This window comes from Rhipicephalus microplus, chromosome 9 (assembly GCF_043290135.1).
Source record: "Rhipicephalus microplus isolate Deutch F79 chromosome 9, USDA_Rmic, whole genome shotgun sequence".
Classification (NCBI taxonomy): Eukaryota; Metazoa; Arthropoda; class Arachnida; order Ixodida; family Ixodidae; genus Rhipicephalus; species Rhipicephalus microplus.
The window spans coordinates 44,215,312-44,225,599 of NC_134708.1; the positions used below are offsets into that span (position 1 = coordinate 44,215,312).

Sequence of the window (10,288 nt, forward strand, 5' to 3'; positions counted from 1 at the left end):
CTCAATGAAAGTGACCGAAAAGACACAGGTAACCCATTCCAAAAACTGCTGAGCATTTCTTATCTGCCGGGTCGAAATAGCTTTCGCTAAAATACTTGGTCTAGGAAAAGTAGCAAGATTATTGTCTTCAAATATTAGTGCACAACTATTTATTATTTCCAAAGTAAATTGCATACACTGCACTATTAAATAAAATTTGTTGCTAGGGCAACTAATGCACAGATAAATTAAACACATATGTCTGATTTTGGAAAAAGGATATCAAACATATCCGTTTTTGGAGTACCTTGTACCAGACATTGATTTCTTGAGGTTTTTTCAATGCGAAAATAAAAAGTCTTGGCAAGGAAAGCTACACCTTGGCAATTAGTAGTGGCTGCTCTAATATGAGCAAAATTTGTTAACACAGAAACGTGGCCGAGTACACCATTAAAGTTTTCTGCGAAGTTCAAACAAAAAAAAATCTACCAAGGTTTTTCGAAACACTATAAAAACATGAAACCGTATTTTTTTGGGGGGGGGGGGGGGCAGGGGGGGTAACTTGTAAATATGTCTGTATGAGTATGATAGTACGATTGTACCTACACAAGTAGGCTATGACTGCACAAGTGATGTATATTTAGGTGCACACATTTATGAATAGATTTTTCAAACATATAAAAGTGCATCGTTACCTTTACACTGCTACTCAAAAGGACTGCACTTAAATTTTCCATGACTTATTTCTTTCCCTTTGATTTTAGAATATTGTTTGTATATCTGAGAAAAGATCTAAAATGAGGTTGGAAACATGTAATAAATATATATTTATACACGCGAAAACCATTTTATTATGAGGCATGCCGTAGAAGAAAGCTCCAAACTTTCTAACATCTGGTGCTCTTTAACGTGCACTGATATCACGAAGTACATGGGCCTCCAGCATTTCGCCACCATTGAAATGCAATCACTGCAGCCGGAATCAAACATTCAACTTTCAGGTCAACACCCAAGCACTGTTATTTGCTACACCACCACGGTGGACATGATCTAAATATAAAAAAAAATACTTTGATTATACTTTTTCGTGCACACATTCAAGCTACGACGCATTTGAAAAGTGTGCAAGACAAATGTGGGAGCACGCTCATGTACTATAAAATGCCACATGAATCATTATTCGCATTTCAAAAGATATGTAGCATTATGACATAAGAAAAATAGATTGGGGTGGGCAAAAACAAAAACACAGCTGCTAAAGCTCAATATAAAGAACATTGAACCTGTAATCAGAAAATAGTGATTTCAAATGCCAGTGGCTGTGAGTTTTCATGTTTGTTTTTTTCACCCACTTCCATTCATAGTGCCTGTGGTTTTTCTGATGAAGCGAGTATTACCCAAAGTGGTGCATAGTTGTGTCGATACTCACATCATAAGAAGCTGACCTCATCGCACCCTCTTTTACGACTCTCCTTCCCTACTTCGAATTCATGCCGTTCTCCCTCGATAGGTTCCACACTAGGTTGCACTCTGAACCTCAATCTACTCTTTCATTGTTACCCCAATGAACACACTCTCTCCATTCTGATGCGCCTCCCCCCTCTTGAAGAAGACCACCAAACGGCTCACTTTTTATGGTTTCTTTTTTCCATGACGCCGGGACATGTGGGAGCTGAGCTTGCGTTTTCCGTAAAATGATGCTTTGCAAAGCTCACAAGAAAAGGTACGCTTTACTGTATGGGTGCGCAAGTGTTGCATGAGAGTCTGTTTTGCCGAGAACGATGCGTTGCAGCCGTCACAAGAAAAGGAACGCTTTACTGTGTGGCAGCGCATGTGCTGAGTGAGGTGCGTTTTCTGCGAGAACGACGCACTGCACTTGTGACAAGCAAAAGGGCGCTTTCCCGCGTGGGTGGGAATGTGTTCTTTGAGGTCAGTGTAGCGAGAGAATGTAGCTGGACAGAAGTGGCACTGGAAGGGATGCTCGCCCCTGTGTCTGGAAAGGTGCATTTGCATATCCCTTTTGCGATTGGTCCTGTAGGTGCACTGGGGACAGGAAAGCAGTTCACCTTGTTCGGATACAAGTGAATGGTCCTGCTGATGGGATGGTGAAGACGAGGAACCTGCAAAGCCACAGAGAGAACAGAAGGCCAATGAAAACTGTGTTAAACACATTGTCTGTAGAGGCAATGAAGAAAACTTGCTGCACTTGTAAATTGTAGTACACGATTACCTTTGCTTATTCAAACAACATGTTTTTGCAGGAGCAGTAGCTGTGTACTGACATGCAGGTTTTAGAATATTCTCATTTCCGTACATGAGCCAATCAATAAAATTCATGTAAGAAACTCCCATGAATGCATAAGGGTCTGATTTGATTAAAATTCTGATACTATACCAAAATGGCCAATTTCTTGCTGACAAGTAAATACATTAGGCACCAGCAAATTGCACTTATTTTACTTTCTTATTTGCATAATACTGCACAGCACCAACACCACCTCATTATTCAAGACATGAACTGCAAGAAATAAAGTATCGATGAAAACGTCAATATGAAACGAACTGGAAAAGATGATTACGGGAAAACAATAATTTCAAGGAATTGAATGGCTTCGCAGTTTTTAACTGGCAGAAGATGAAGGCATGTTTCTGTGGAATACACAAAAATATTGTTTTGATGTGAGCTGGCACAGTTTACAGATTCCCGATTTTTACCTCAACCCTCCATCAAGGAAAGCATAATCATACCACACAATCCTATGGAACCTATTCACCTCATAATGTTTCAGACAAATATTTGCATGAATAGGAAAGTATTCCCCTTAATCACAATATATAAATGATTATACTGAATGAGGACTATTGGTACCGTATACTTTACATTCAATACAACTGTACAGATTTGCCAGAAAGGTCATGTCACCTTTGATATATTACGGGGCAATACACACAACACAAGGAACTAAATGTATTTCAAGAACTATTTAAAATGAATGCTAAAGGAAAAAACATGAATTATTAGTGAAACATTTCATGACAAAAGAGCATAAATAAGACATTTAGACAAACTTAAATAGTTTTTGTTGCGCAGTAAGCAGCAGAGCAAAAAAAAATAAATGAGGTTTGTCCGAATTATTCAACTATCTTGTTCATTTCAAAGAACACAGACATCTGCACCAAGGTTTTAGGGAGTGAAATGCAAAATGAGGTAATGCAAGCTTGTCTTTGCACACTTCTTTTAAAAATTATCACTAGCTTAAATCGGTGCGAAATCAAAGTGCCCCTACCAAGTGTTGCGGTTACTCAGATGCAACACTGGATGAAGGAAGTCAACATTGAGCACTCATTCCTTTCACACAAGACACGAAAAGTATAAGATAATGAAGCCAAGAAATGTACACAAGACAAATACAGCAACCCTTAAATTTTATTCTAAAAATTCTGTCGTATACGTGGTGAAGGAAGCAAAGTGAGCAAACAAAGATCTAGTGGCCGGCCAGTGCCGAACCTGCAACCTAAAGAACAAAAATTGCAGGTTGTCCCTGCCAGTAGCAGGTTGTCTTTTGGTGTGCTTTGCTTTCTCACATCTGTATAGCAATTGCTTAAAACTGTACAATTAACATCCCCTTTCCTTCTTCGGCTTCATAATCTGCTACTTTTCACTATATGGAACAGTTTCTCACACCACATGCAAATACTTAGAGATGTGCATTGTAAATACCTACACTCAAACCTCTAAATAACAAACCAAGATATAATGAAATATTCATTATACCAAAGTAATAGTCTTGCAATATTGTTAGGAATGTAGCTTTATATCAAGTTGATGGATATAACACACTTAGTTTGCTGTACGGTGCAGCTTAGTTATACTGAGGCTTGAGTGTAGCTTGAACCAGTGCTTTGTACAATAGGCACAATTTTTTCGCACTGCTGACTGAGAAATATACATTTGAATAAAATATATTACTTTCTTCCCAATTTTAATATACTAACAGCATAGAAAAAAAAGTGGACTTCACTTATCACTATTATTCAATGCTGAACAGGAGTCCACAGACATGGGTACATCACTATCGCTGTACTAAGTTCTTTGCACATTAGAATGCAACATAAACTTAAAATGATGAATCATTTTATTGTGGGAAACTGACGAAACACATTTCCGGCAATATTCAACCCTTGCCACTTTTTGGTTGCTCCCTGGAAGGACTGGCTGCATCTTCGACAGCAAACAGACCACTGTTAAATCCAACACACACAAAACAGTACACTCAAACCTGCTTATACCCTTGCCATCAACTAAGCTTCATTGCTAGAAATTCCATAATCCAATTTTTCAGTACTGTAAATGCTAAAAAATTTCTTTAGTAACTAATTTGATGTCCCTATTAATCTTTATGCCAAGGCAAGCTCTTAACATAAGGTTACACAAGCTTGAGGAGTTGAATGCAGAAGTAAATATAGAGCTGAATATCTCCGGCAGTGCAGTGCTGCAGCGTATAGTATATGTATGCACAGCGAATCAAACTAAAGGGCGAGTATCTGTTCCCCCATTTTAGCGCACTACATGTGTGGAAACTATACCAGATGTAGCTGTAGTGGCTAAATAGAGATGGGTGCATTAGAGCACACATCTTTATTCAATAGTTAATTTTGAACTAAAATCTCGACCACATAAACAATGAATTGATTGATTGATATGAGGGGTTTCACTTCCCAGAACCACACAAAAAAAACACAGATAGAACGGGTGCTAATGGGTGCATCAACTGCAGATGCACGCAAATCAAACATATAGACAGTTTCGTTCACATTTACCAAAACGTTTAGGTGGTGTCGCCCTCGAGTCTTAGCAAAAATAAAGTACGGTGCTTAGAAGAGAACACACATGCAGGACTTCAGCCAGAAAGAAAATGCAATTTGATGCACTACGTTTTTGTACAACACTGTCCCTTGTTGTCGTGCATACACAAAAGAAACTTCTAATGTTGTTACTTTGGCTTTGAGACAGTTAGAAATATTTATCAGCACCAATATTGAAAATTTAAAGTCATAAACAGCTTTGGCAGGGCGGCAGAGGATTCGATAAGAAAAAGGGCAGATGATTTTGCATGCTGAAATTAAAAGGTTATGAAAAAGATAATACAAAGGCAACCTATTTCATTTAACTGGCTTTCATTATCAGTAAGGGTTATCAATGCAAAGGCTGCAATGGGCATAAAGCATCAAGGCAACTTAAGGTGTATATGCATCAGTGTAGTTGATGACTATGCCCGATTGTAACGTGGCTGTAAAAAACTGTAAAATCCTGCGCATTAAACTTGCATCACATACATAAAAGTGACACAGCGATCAAAATGAAATAAAATTTGCCGTTAAGCATGTATTTTTCAAGGAGCCCTGACACCAAAACCGATACCTCAGTTGATAGTGTTTCTTGGATTCCGACTGATTATTAGTTGGAAGCGTTGCTTTTATATTTTCTTAATTTGGTTTTAAAGCAAACGTGAATGCTTAGCTGAGTCGGCAGCACCTTTCGACACCGTCACTAGAGACAAAGGCCTCAGGTGACGTTACACAGAAAATGCGAGTATTGTCAACATAGCAGAAGATTCGAGGGGCACATACAACACCATGACTGCAACCCAATCAGGGCTATTGTTGTTGTTGTTTTCCTATTGTTAGTGGCGCATACATACTGAGGGGGATTGGCCAAGAATCGAGTGGTTTCAAAATTTACTGTTCAGATTTGGAATGATGGAGGTTTAACAGAAAGATTACCGATAGCCTAGGAAAGCGTGGTGCTTAATGTAGTGCATACAAATATTTACATAAACGAATTTATTCCTAGAATATACCAATAATCTGATTTTATACGCATATAATTATGTGGACCTGTTAGGATAACGAAACTGGTTAATTAGTCAACCTATTGGTTTTATCAATATAGTGCTGGACAGCCGCACATACTGTCGCATTAGAGAGACCAGAAATGGAAGCTCCAAAAGACAAAATGACAGGCAGAGATAAGTCCATACCAATACCACGTAAAGGTATTCTAATAGGGTTTTTCGTAATGTGTTAAACCACCTGCAGGTAAAAAAGAAATGGTCTATTGTTTCCAGTTCATCACAGAATGGACACAATGGCAAAGGTGCCTGAGCAGGCCTGTGTTTATAGAAATTTAGATTCGATACCGGGCAACGCAGCCTAGTAATAGCTACTTTTTGTTTACGAGTTTGGCAAAAGTCTCTTCGCCAGGGATATAATAAATGGCGATATTCCGTAGAGCTTGTTAGTGCTGAACCTTTAAAGACTTCCATAAGCGTACGTCTGCGGAATCGAGCAGCACTCACATAAGCGGATGATGGACAGAGTGGTAGAATTGGTTGGCTGATTGACGACTTAGCTAAGGAATCGGCTATTTCATTTAGAAACAAACCTTTATGTCCAGGCACCCAAACTAATCGTACTTTTTTCAAATGCGCAGGTACTAGTGCACGGAACGCCTTTGTTACGTGATTATCAGCACCAACAGAAAGTGCCGCACAGAGAGATAGGGAATCTGTTATTATGGCAGCTGATGTAATTGCTGTATCTATCCTCACCCTATCGCTTTGTTTCCACACTGCCCTCTCAAGGTGACTCAGGCTGCTTATGCCGAAAATACTTTTTTTTACTTGAGGGGATACGCTCTTAGCTGGCTTAGCTCCTCCCAAAGCAAACACATAACATAAGGTATTTCTTAAGTTGGCGCGTAAAATCAATTCAGCTTTCGTGCAACGGTTAGTGGGGAGGTCATGGGTAGTGATGATACTGTGGACAAGAAGTACGTAGGTGGCTCACAGGATCACAACAAATAAGGGCAGAAAATACAGCATAAATGTATACAATGCAGTAGAAAAGCAGCGTTAATACAATGCTCAACAAAATAAAAATTAGCCTAATTGAATATGGTTGCTCAACCATATTCAATTCAGTATATCGAAGCAGAGACAAAGCAATTATCTCTGCCATTACTTTGAAGTATTAGGAAACATTAGCTTCTTCCTCCCAACAGCATGGCAATGTCTGAGTTTCACAGGACCTTTGTGTTACAATGTTAGGTCAAATGCAGCGCCCCCCGCGCGGCGCTGATAGTTGTGTTGAGCTAACATTGTGACACTTTGTTCCTTTGCTAGGCAATAAGCAGTAGGCATTTTAAGGTGAGTAGATGCATCAATAATGCAGTAATCATTTCAATTGAGCTAAGTTGTGACCACTTACACTGCTGAACACTTACAAATTCAACAGCATGCGTTACTACACAACTAGCTTTATCTGATGCTTTGAAACTATAAAAAATTAAGAATGAAGTCTTGTGCCTATGACAGAAACATAAAATAGCAATGATGTCAACTTCTTCGTTCACCATTTAGTATTGAGATATGCAGAAGCAGATGCGTGATTTCACTTGTTTCAGTGGTAACATAAATTCAAAATAGAAGCCAGGAAACATTGGCACAGCCGTTACAATCTCAAAGTGATAACAAATATGAAACTGCTATGTAACTATGCAAGCAGGCTGCTCATTGTTATGAAAAGGCTGGTGTCGTAGCAACGATGCTTGTAGCAAAGAACTTTCCTGACACTCGGCAGACCAAATAGACACATCTGCACAAGCACAAACATTATTGTTAAAGGCAGCTGAAACACTCACAATACACCCACCCAAACATTCATCCGCTGGGAATTAAATGCCTTTTTAGCAATGACACTTAAGCCTCATTATAACATAGTTGCATTTTGCATTTGTAATAAAGATTTATTCTTAAGACTGTATCTATTGCAAGACTTTTTATTTACTTCTAATGACCGATATTTTATTATATCTGGGTTCAATATAACAAGGTCCAAGTAAGTATGTACGACTATTTATATTATAAAAAGGAGGAGGTCTAGCAGGCGATGCAAACCTGGAGACATGAATTTTGCTGAAAACATACAATTTGAGAGCTGCAGTCTAGCCATATATAGTGTGTAGAATATGCAGAAAATCAAACCAGAATACTCAGTATTTGTGTTCTCATATTAGTGCCAATCAGGGACAACTATCGTTATGCAGCTTTTGTTCATTGGCAATCTCCCCATCGGATATTAATGCCAGAAAATTACCCACTGACAAATTTTTCGTTTTCTGCGGCACTTACTGCAAACATCCTTTTGATTTCTTAGAAGATCACAAAGTGCTGAACTTTAAGTAAGGAAACCTGCGAGAGAACACAGCCCGATTACAATCTTGTGAAGAACATTCTAGTGCAACTGTGCCCTTTTTACTGCAAGCTCAGCAATGAGTTTTCAGTGATACTGTGTAAAGAAAGAATCAGTGATCCACGTACATATCTAAAACATATCTATTTCGCAGAGAATATAAATTGAAAATTAAGGGCTGCAGAAACTGCACTTTGAGACACAGGAAGGTACTTTTGAAGTTGTAAGACATCAAGCATTGCAGAGAAGTGATGCAAAAAATTAGAAGTAGAAATTATTACACTTGCACTATATTTCAGTTACTTCAGCATTTTTTTTATTGTTTTTGTCAACACGAATTTCTCGCCACCCATTGTATCCACCAAGAAGCATCACATTTTTTCAGCGTCTTTTCTTTCAGCACTTATTCAGTCAATGAAAGACCTAGTAGTGAGCACTCTCGAAGGCTTTTTAACAGAGCATGAAAGCGACACCTCATGATAAGTAAACCACCTGATTTTTGCAGGCGATGACATTCGAACAAGAGTAAACGTCGGACTCAGGACAAGGTTCACACCCACAGTTGATGCACTCTATATTTATCATTTCAACCACAACCTCCACAACTTTCTTCATTTTTTCAATATCACAAATGTTTACACTCGGCCACCTATAACTAAACAAGTGACAGTTTAGTCTTGCTCCACGCTGCAGTAATATGCCAATGGATGCTGTTAACAGTTCGTTTCTATAAAAGCGATGTCTGTTATGTAAGGTGATGTATAGGAGTTACATTAAAAAAACAAATGAGCTACTATTTAGACATCAGTGAAGTTAACGTGCCTGTGCCCATCCATACTACTCAAATTCCACAATGACAATCCATCTCGTGAGAACGAGCTGTAGTGCAGCCTATGCAGCTACTGCCTGACTGGTTTGCATGAAGTGGAATTTGTAGCAGCCGCTGGAATTTGTAATCTTGGTATGCAGCCTTGTGTTTCATTTTTTGGGAGAACGGTCCATAATTTATGTTGATTTATGCAGAACGCTCATCAATGATCGATATTTGGGGTTTAATGTCACAAAACCGCCATATGATTAAGAGAGACGCCGTAGTGGAGGGCTCCGGAAATTTGGACCACCTGGGGTTCTTTCACGTGCACCAAAATCTGAGCACATGGGCCTACCACATTTATGCCTCTATAGGAAATGCAGCCACTGCAGCCGGGATTTGATCCCGCGACCTGCGGGTCAGCAGCCGAGTACCTAAGCCACTAGATCACCACGGCGGGGCCAGAACATTCATCAACATTCGTCCTCCACTTCCGAGCAGGAGTGCAGAAAACGACCATTGATATGAATTACTTGCGTGTTCAGGATGTGTGCAATTGCAGATTCACTGAGAATCACAGAGTGGTTCAGAGTTGCATACTACTGGTGGTTTTAAGTGTATCGACTCATTTAGAATGACTAGTGCCATGAACGAACAATATTTCCACACTTACTTACAGTAAAGTGACCAGCAATATGAAATACGCTTATTCAAGCATTCCCTTTCGCAGTGGATGATACTGTACAAAAGTAAAAACAGGAAAGAAACAGGGGTTACAAATTTTTTTAAAATTAAAGCTCATTCATTGGTAACCTGCATTTCAAAGCCCGCTTGAATTACAAGAAAAAGAGAGAAACGAGAAGCAAAGACGGGGAGAAGGCTTTGGCTTGATTGAATATGGTACACTTGCGTTGGGAACAAGAGATACGACAGAAAGGACAAAGAATAAATAAGATGAGTATAAAAGAGAAGTATCAACAGTTAGTTTGAACACACACAACACAAAGTCGCACCGGCCGTTCACAGGCGCTCGTGAAGTCCAGTCATTTTTAAATAGCACAGCATGGCTTTCATTTTTATATAGCACAGCAGGGCCTTGGCCCACCCTCGTGTATGCACAAGGGTGGGCCAAGGTGCCAGCATCTTCTTTTCTGACAGCTCTCTTGCATCAAGATGATGAAGCTGCAAGAAACTAGAAAAGTCGACCTGGAAAACTGCTCAACTTCACGAAACAGACCACGGGTG

At 39.3% G+C, this 10,288-nt stretch overlaps 1 protein-coding gene across 9 annotated transcripts in view; it reads right to left on the reverse strand.

The window, feature by feature from the left end:
• The window catches only part of LOC142772211 (uncharacterized), a 39,096-nt gene that overhangs the window by 4,890 nt on the left and 23,918 nt on the right, over positions 1-10,288 (reverse strand). For all 9 annotated transcript variants that reach the window (XR_012886325.1, XR_012886322.1, XR_012886319.1 and 6 more), the window contains one exon: positions 2,046-2,099. The gene's annotated coding sequence lies outside the window, so the exon portion shown is untranslated. The remainder of the gene's footprint in view (positions 1-2,045; positions 2,100-10,288) is intronic.